Below are 9,486 nucleotides of genomic sequence, written 5' to 3'. Positions count from 1 at the left end.
CTTTGATGTTCCAAATCTCAGGTTTTATCTAGGGAAGAAATGCTTGGCTCCTTGCCCTGGGTGGAGCATCTCCCAATGGGATGATGTAATTTTATCAGTCATGCAGGGGACTCAATGGCCCATTAACAGAAGATACCTCCCTGGAGGAAGGACAGGTCATGGAAAAGATAAAGAACAGTGTTCCACCTGGTTTCAGCAGATGGTGATAGAATGCATATTTCTGGTTACATCCCTACTTCTGGTTACATTGCACCCAAGACAAGTAGGCTAGGCTGTGTTATGCACCCAAGTAATGAGATCCCAAAAGCAGAAGAAATACATTTTCAAGTCAAGTAGTCAATGTGTATTTCTAAGGAAATTTAATACTTCTTTTTAAGACTGGGTTATTTTGTGTTAAAGGTGATATTAAAATTGGATGATAATTTTTATTTAACTTTCAGACCTATAGAAAACCTGCAGGAGAACTAGGGCTCACTTTCCCTAGGGATGCCTTTTCTAGGGATTCTTCCTTCATGGTAGCTGTGTCTGGGCTCCTTGTTCGAAACTATACACTGAACTCGGACATTTGTGTACCTTGGCTGTAGCTGAGATTTTGACTTGTGTACAGACTGCTGGTTATGATTGAACTTGGTTGTTAAGTAATGTTTTTTGCTAATTGTTGTGTTATCTTGCATTTGCTGGCTCACCCAGTGTTACAGTCAAAGCTTAGAATTGAGTACCTTTTATTTGGTCCATGAGATTTTTTTTAACTCTTGGTTTCATGTCAGGTAATGATCATTGCTGGTGCTTGAGTATCTTGTGTGGAAAGGCTTGATCTGGCACCATTAATTGGAGATAGAAGCTGTGTGATTTATCTGTGAATCTAAGAACACCCTGGGAAATGCAAATGTGAAAAAGAATGAGTTGGTCATTCTCTGCATCTGATTGCAGAGGGCTGCTGTAGAATGTGTGATGATTAGCTATGTCAGGGCACACAGTGACAATTCCTCAGTATTAATACTCGTGGCAATGTGCTGTTTATCCACTGCTTATGTGACAACTCCTGCCCTCATGGCAGAGTATTTGCTCTCCAGCCAGAAACTTGTTCTTTTAACTTAGTCTTAAATTTCAGTTTACAGCCTGCTCATCTTCAAAGATGGCAGTAAATTCTCTTGATGAAGTGCAGAGATTGTTTTCCAGAGGTCCAACTTCCATATAATCTCTCCCTAGCCTTAAGCCCCTTAAACTTGTCTTATTCTGGCACAGAGCTTCATGCCAATGCAACATGCAATCTTCAGAAATGAATGTTTTGTTATTGCAGTGCTGAAACAATTTATCTGCTTAACAAGGAAAAACAAAAAAAAGAAAAAAAAAAGCTACAAATGCTATGAGCCATTTTCAAATAGCAAGAAAATGGTTTAAAAATATGAAGACTTGTACTTTTTTGTATGTTAGTACAATACTATGGTCTCTTCTATACATTAACTGGGAATTATTTCTGCCTGCAGCTGCTTTGTAATACAGAAACAAATCTTTCTGTAACAGTGTATTTCTTCATACTTTCCTGTAAAATAGTTATGAGCAGTACTTTTGTATTTTCCTACATAAGATAGATCTGATTATGATGCATTGTGGATTTCTTCTAAGAGTGAGCTTTAGCAAAATATAGTTGTGTTTCAGATCTCAGACAAGATAAAGCTGGAAGCAGTGATGGAAGCTTTTAAAATGTTGCAGTGGGCATCTCAGATCTGGAAAACTGTTTGAAGGAAAAGGGAATAAAATCAGGGAAAAAAAGCAGGCAACTGATACTGGTAGGCATAATTCTTTATTGGGAAGGGAGAAAAGAAACTGGGGCAGCACAGCAGGGAGACAAGTTGAGATCTGAGGCTTCAGTACATGTGGTGCCACTAAGCATGACTGTGTCCCTGTGTTACCTCTTACCTCTCTTACCCAGCTGTTCATGCAGAAATACTTGTGCCTTTCAGGGTGATTTTCTTTTCTTTTGCTTAGCTTTGCTTTGTGGAACCCAGCTTCTGGGATTTTTGTGTAGTTGTGAAAAGCATGTTTGTTTCAATGGCAAATTGTTGTTTTATTCTGACCTGAGGATTAGTATATTTTCATTCTTCTCCTGGAGTGCTGAGAAGAAAAAAATAGTTTTTATAGCAAAAAATGCAATTAATTTTCATTATTTATTCCTCCAAGTGAAAAATGTCCTCAAGATATTTTGTCATTAGGATCTTTGCATCGATCAGGACAACACAGACACCCAAGGATAATACTTGATCTAATTGTTCATTTGCTCATCATGTGAACCACACAAGGCTTGTCTTTTTTTTTTTTTTTTTTTTTTTTTTTTTTTTTTTTTTTTTTTTTTTTTTTTCTGGAAAATGAGGGTTTTATCCTTAGACCACTGTTTCCTCATTTTTAATGGTCATGCAATATTCTAGTATTTAAGTTTATTAATCATCATTCTTTACTCTCTAGGAAAATATTCTGTGTGTGCAATGGGCACAAAATTCCTCAGTAAATTAACTAGATGTGCTATTGCTATTTTCTCCTATAAATCCATACCTGCTGACATTTTATCTGCTGGAATAAACCTCAAATGAAATTTCCATTATCAAATCTGCACAGAAAAAGCCTCAACCTTTGTCTGACAATTGCTATTATAAACAGGCATGCTGAGAAGCCAGAAGGCTACAGTAGGAAAGTGCTGCTTTTCTATTCAGTGGCTGGTCTTCTGCTGTGGGAGTCCTGGATAATTATTCCTGGAAAATTTTCTCTTTTTGATGGAAGTTCAGAATTCTGCTTTATTATCCAGTAAAGTATATTAAGTGTAAAATAATTCTGTATTGAAATAGAACAGTTCAAAGGTATTTGATAGGACAGCCACAGCAGTGTAGCTGAGAAATAAAATGAAATAGAATTGCAGGGGGAGGAATTGTGTCCTTTAGCTCATATTATAGCATGACTAGCGTCAGGCCTCTAATACATCAATCTCCTTGGTTTCACAGCTTGCAATTTACAGTGTCTCAAGAACATTGGATAGCTCTTATACCATATTTGAGCAGGATGAGTTTCATTGTTCTGAATACTGACATGTCATTCTCTGTTGGCCCTAAGACAAGCCAGAGCATGTGACTCTGGTTAAGTCTGTGAATCAATGCTGGTTTATGGAACTGATGTGGAAGTCAGTGGAGGTTTGAAAATTGGAGGGTGGTGGGGATTTTGTTGTTGTCTTGGTTTTTTATCTCACTGCAGAGAAGCCTGTTTGACTTCTGAAATAGGTGAAATAAAAATTTAGAAAACACTTGTCATTCTATTATTCTTAGTAAATACATTAATGCATCATAAATATGCCAAGTTATATTCTTTTTATTTAAGCAGCCAGAGGAAAAGTTTGATATTATCTTAAGGGTGAAAATTAAAGGTGGAGCAACTATTCAGTTTATAGTATGAGTGGTTCAGATTTGCACAGCAGTGATATTCTTCATCTGTTAAGAACAAGGTCACACATGCTCACTTGTTTTATGAACATAAGTATTTGATTTCTCAGGCAGTCTCTTGGGAGATTAGACTTGGCCAAAGCAGTAGCATCAGGAAGATTTCTTGATCTCCTTGCATCTGGTAAGTGTTAATATGGATCAAAATAAATACTTGTTTACATAGTATGTATGTATTTGTATCTTGCCTTAAAAATGAAAGCAGAGGTTACAGAAGCCCAACTATCCCCCGATTTTTCAAGCACATGCTAGCCTGATGCCTCTCTATAACATATTTTCTTTATGCATTCATCTTTTTTGCCTATCAGGGAAATCTAGGGGAGATGGTTGTACCCCTTTCAAGTGTAAGGATTATTTAAAGTGTCAGCACAAAGCTTAGAACAAGTTTGTAAAACCATTGCAAAATATCACCTTTACATTTTAAAATTATAAGTATGTGACTGTAAGTCTTCAGGCATCTCTCAATATATGATATATCTCTCAATATGTTGTCTTCTTTGCAGCATGTCTGAACACGAGCATGTCTCCCATGTTCATCTTACCTGCCACTCTGGTCAGTTCTAGCAGTGCTTTTGTGCTCTCAGCACTCAGTGATTTCCCAGTGCTCTGTCTTCTCTGACAAAGGCCACAGCAAATGGTCACCTCCGCACGTGACTTGTGTCTAGTCCTTTTAATAATATGGCTATATAGACTGAATGAATCTCCCTCGTGAGATCCCACCTGCATTATTTTGTCCAGATCTGGGGTCTTCAACACAAGAAGTGCAAGGACCTGTTAGTGTCCAGAGGAGGGCTGTGGAGATGGTTAGAGTATGGAGTACCTCTCCTTGAAGACAGAATGAGAGACATGGTGTCATTCAGCTGCAAGAAGAATTAGATTTGGGGACACTTTACAGCAGTCTTGCAGTGCTTCAAGGGGGCTTATAAAAAGGAGGGAGAGAGGGCCTTTGTATGCAGGCATATAGTGACAGGACAAGGGGCAGTGTTTTTAAGATGAAAGGGGGCAGTTTTAGTCAGATGTTAGGAATAAATTTTTTTACCATAAGGGTAGTAAGATATTGTAAATTGGGGTTGCCCCATCCCTGGAAATGTTCAAGGCCCTGAATAATCTAGTTTAGTGAGTTGCATCCTTGCGCACAGCAGGGGTTTGGAACTAGATGATCCTTAAGGTCTCTTCCAACCTAGACCTGTGTGATTCTAAGATCCTATATGGATTATCTGGGACTGTAACACCAATTATTTGGGAAAAGGTTCAGTGCCATTTCAGCATACAAGACACACTATCTTGTTTGTAGTTCAAATTCAAGTTCACACAGTTAGGCATATTTCAATATTTTATTTTTGAGAACTCACAAGCTCTGTACAGCAATTGAGATTATTTATATGTAGAAAATTAATCTCTGTAACCATGTGGTGGAGGAGGGGTCAGAAAGACACTCCCCAGCTTCTTCAAGGACTACAGTAGCATTTATTCCTGCTTTATAGGGGCTTCAAAATTCCATGCTTGAACACTTGATTAGTCAAGGTCTTGGAACCGCCAAGCCCCCTTGACTAATGGCATGTCTACAACCCAAGTGAAATCTAATTAGGTGAAGTCTCTGTTTTGGTTTGAATATCCATCCAGGTGTCGGCCCATGGAACTGGGCCGGGTCTCCAAAGAAATTGCCCAGTACAAGACAGCTTCCACTGTGAAAAACAACACTTTCAATTAGACTTTAGACATATAGTAAAAGTAAGTGCCTCAATACTTCAGTAGGTTGAGCGTCATATAATCTTTCTAGCATTCAATGATACATTTGTCAAAAGACAATGTATTTTCCTTAAGCTGTGCAATTGAAGTTTACTATTTTGTCATAGTGTTTAAGCATTGGCAGACTTCAAAAGAAATGTTTTTAAGGTGTGTTTTGTGATCTATTCACCTTACCTTAATATGAAGTCTCATTTGTATACATAAGGATTGAAAATCATGAGATTTGTTATAAATAAACAGCAAATATTATTGTTGTCCAGAGTACCATGGAGAAGAAACTCTTGCATGTTTAACCCCACCTCCCACTCCTTCACTGGATTTCTGAACTGTTGTTTACTGTAGCCAGTAATAATAAGAATTGATATCTATAAGGCATTATTCCTTCCAAGTGTCTCGTAGTTCACATTCACAGTCCTTTCTACAATTACAATACCTCTCTTCTCTCAAAGATCTCTGGAATCATGGCTTATATTACTTGTAATTTTGAATGTTAAATGAGTCTGATAGGTTTTATACCTAAAAGAATGATTTAAGGGAAGTAGTGAATGATAATGAGCTGATAGCTCCACCAGACATAAAGTGAAAACATATGCATCTAGTTCCAGGCACACAAGCTTTTACGGAAAAAAAAAAGAAAAAGTTGCAGGGATAATACAATGAGCAACATGCATGGAGGTGCTGTTAACTATTCAAGATGTATCTCCTGAACAATTTAGTGACAAAGGATACATCAATTTTTGTTGGTTTGCATTTTTGTTAAACCAATATTGTATAAGAAAAAGTCATAAAAATGTTGTTTGAATGAACAAAAATTATTTATAATTCCACAGGTTTTCTGAGGATATATGGTAATACAATGTGTGTATTACAAGGTTTCTGTAATTAATTTTTTATTTTTAAAACTTTCTAAATTATTATACAATTATATCACTTTGAATGATGGTATTTAAATTTTGCAGCATTTATTGTCTTAATTTAGAATGTCATTCTGAAAGTATGCCACTCCCAGTTTTCAGGTAATGAGTTTTACTTAATTTCAACAACTTTTAATTGTGATGTGGCATCAAATATAAAACCTTGCTTTGGTTTTCTTTCAATTTTTCTTTTTTAATTTGCCTTTACTAAGTATAGATTTCTTTGCATGTCATTATTCAGTGGGAGAAAATGGGTATTAATATACACACATTCTTTCTCTTTTTAAAAAAAATGTTCTCTACAAGGTGTGTATGTATTATCCTGATATTTTTAGAGAAATATCTACATAGAAGAATAAATAAGTATGTTCTCCTAGGGAGAACCACAGATGTATAATTTTTATGGCAGGGAAGGAGAATCAAAAACTTCCTTGGCTTTCGGGATTTCATCTGTGTTTCCACATTTGTTGAAATTGCAATGCATTGTATATTTAATAATGTTTAGGAATCTTTATTATTTTAATGCAGCACTCAAGTATTGGTGATCTTTATATTTCAGCTGGCAAGTGGAAACATACCATTCATTACCATAATTTTGCAAAGCCTTTCAAAAGCAAATTCTCAAATCTGTTTGGAAATGCCTTATATAAGTTACTGAGAATTTGGTTGCTTATCCTGTGTATATATTCTGTTCAGCTCATAGTTTGCATATGGACCACAAAGCAAATTCCTTATGGTTGTCCAGGTCACATGAATTTTGCTTTCTCAAATGTTGTTCAATATTTTCTTCAAATACTTAATTTGAAGGAATTTTTTTACATTGTTTTCTTTATGTGATAGAATAATATTTTGACTAAAAATATACTTATTTTTAGACTCTTTTGTTCTGAAGTTTAAAAAGTAGTTGAAGAATATGCAAAGCTTAAAATTATTACTAGTTACATAACTAGTTATTATGATTTGTATGGCACTGTACATTGTACACTGGTAGTGGTGCAGCACAAAGAATATATAAATGTGTCTTGAGCTGCAATGCAGGATGTAACCAGAAGTATGTATTCTATCACCATCTGTTGAAACCAGGTGGAGCAGTGTTCTTTATCTTTTCCACAACCCATTCTTCCTCCAGGGAGGTATCTTCTGTTAATGGGCCATTGAGTCCCACTGCATGACTGATAAAATTACATTATCCCATTGGGAGATGCATCCCATTGTGAGATCATCCCATTAAGAGATCCCATTGTGAGAGGGGGAGGAGCCAAGCATTCCACTGGATTCCTAGAGGAAGACCAGACCTTTCTACATCTTCACTGGACTTTCAGAAGTAAACTGCACCCTTCTCCCAGATAATTGCTTCAACAGAACCACATTTGTCACTCCAGGAGGACTGGAGCCACCAATCAGACTGCTAACAACAAGCTGACTGAAGGGATGTCAGGTTGCATTCTGACTCTGTCAGTGTTTTGTTTTTTTGTATTACTGCATTTTAAGCTTAATTTTCCTAGTAAAGAACTGGTATTCCTATTCCCATATCCATGCCTGAGAGTCCCTTTGTTTCAAAATTTTTAATAATTTGGAGAGAGGGGGTTTACATTTTCCATTTCAAGAGAGGTTTCTGCCTTCCTTAGCAGACACCTTTCTTTCAAACCAAGACAAAATGATTTTCAAAGTATCACATAAGCACTTGGTATTAAAGGTAAAATAGTTTTCCCAGTCAGTAGTGAAAGATTATTTTAATTTGGTCATCCTTTACCTTTTCTTTTGTTTCCACAGAATGTAGTCCATTGTATTCTCAATCCTTGCAGAAAATTAAAATAAGGTGTCTTGGATTTTTTTTTCATTATATATACCTATTTCATTTTTTAATCTTCATTTACTCTTACTATGCATCAGTGCAGAGATTTTTGTGATAATAAATTATTTGAACTGCTAAAGATGTGATTTTGAAATTTTTTTTTAACTAGAAAATGCATAGAACTTGGGTGGAAATAGAGCAGTCTGTAAAAACTTATCTGGAAATGCTATTCCAACTCAGGAGTAATATGTTGACTTATTTAAGGTTAATTTCTTCTTATTTAAGGTTAATTAAATGACCTGTAAGAAGTATCTGAACATCAAAATAAGGTAGTCTGTCTAGGTATAGTTGTTTTGACTTGCCAATTTGAGATTTCCTGGCCAATGCACCAATTTATGTTGTGAATTTAGTGCTGGCTAAATCGTCAGTGCACCCACAAGGATTATTTACTCATTTCCCACTGCGAGATAAGATTAGGAGGGAGGCAAAGCAGGCTCAAACTTTGAATGGTATAAAGAGAAACTTTATTATTAGAAACTATAATAATAATAAGAATCAGAATAAAACTTTCAGAACACTTCTCCTCCTCCCCCAACTTTTCTTTCAGACTGACAACGTACAGAAACAAATCTGTCAGTTTACCATCTCTAAATTCGCCAATTTACGTAGGGAAAGGAGTTGCTTTCATCAGTCTATGGAGACTTTTCCATGAGAAAACAGTTGTCTCCATGCTTCGATTTCACAGTGATCAGCCCAGGAAAATGGAAATCTGATCCAAAAGTTCCTTCCTCAGCTCACAGTTTTCCCCACAACTGTTGTTGAGGACCATGTCAATTATGGAGTTTATTTTTAAGGATTTGAGCAGCTCAGAAAGCAAAAATTCTCTTCATCTAACTCTGAGATCATCTTCATCTCTGGGAACAGAGATCTTCTTCTTCTTCCCTGGGGGCAAAGGGTCTTCTTCACTCTCTCTCTGTTCAAACTTCTCATGGCATCACAGCTACTTCAACATCTGCTTACTTCAGCACTGTTGCTTCTGCTCATGACTGTGGTTAGAACGCTTCCTCCCCCTAAAATGCATTCCACGAGTTACAGGGAAAAATGAGTCTCATATATCAATCATATCTTCTTCATAGCCTTTCGAGAGGATTTCAGCCCAAGAGTGAGGCATCTCCATCAATCCCTTCCCTCTGGGACCTGATTTCTCCTTCACTGACCTTGGTGTCTTCATGTTGTTTCTCTGCATGTCTATCACTGTTCTTTTCTTTCACTCAGGAGAGAGAACAAAGTGTCTGCCAGTCTCATCTGGGCAATGAAAAAGTTAATATCTTACCTGGGCAGTGACTGTTCTGGGGCTGGGTCAGGAGAGCAGGACCCAGCAGGAAACGGTGGTGGCTGCTCTGGCTACATAGGTGTTTTCTGGCTTTAACTGTATTCAATTCCAGCTGTGAGATGATGGTCTTCCCCTACCCTTGCCTGGTCCCCACTAAACCGTGTGAGCTGCAGTGGGAGGGGCATGGGGGGAGAGCAGCCAGGATCTCAGCAG

At 37.0% G+C, this 9,486-nt stretch overlaps 1 long non-coding RNA gene across 1 annotated transcript in view; it reads right to left on the bottom strand.

Annotated features, from left to right (window-relative positions):
* Positions 1-9,486, bottom strand: part of LOC306801925 — a 446,558-nt gene that overhangs the window by 302,765 nt on the left and 134,307 nt on the right. The window lies entirely within an intron of this gene.

The sequence above is a fragment of the Erithacus rubecula genome (assembly GCF_903797595.1).
Source record: "Erithacus rubecula genome assembly, chromosome: 5".
Taxonomy (NCBI): Eukaryota; Metazoa; Chordata; class Aves; order Passeriformes; family Muscicapidae; genus Erithacus; species Erithacus rubecula.
The sequence above is the reverse complement of the archived record's forward strand: the minus strand, read 5'-3'. Positions and strand labels throughout refer to the sequence as shown.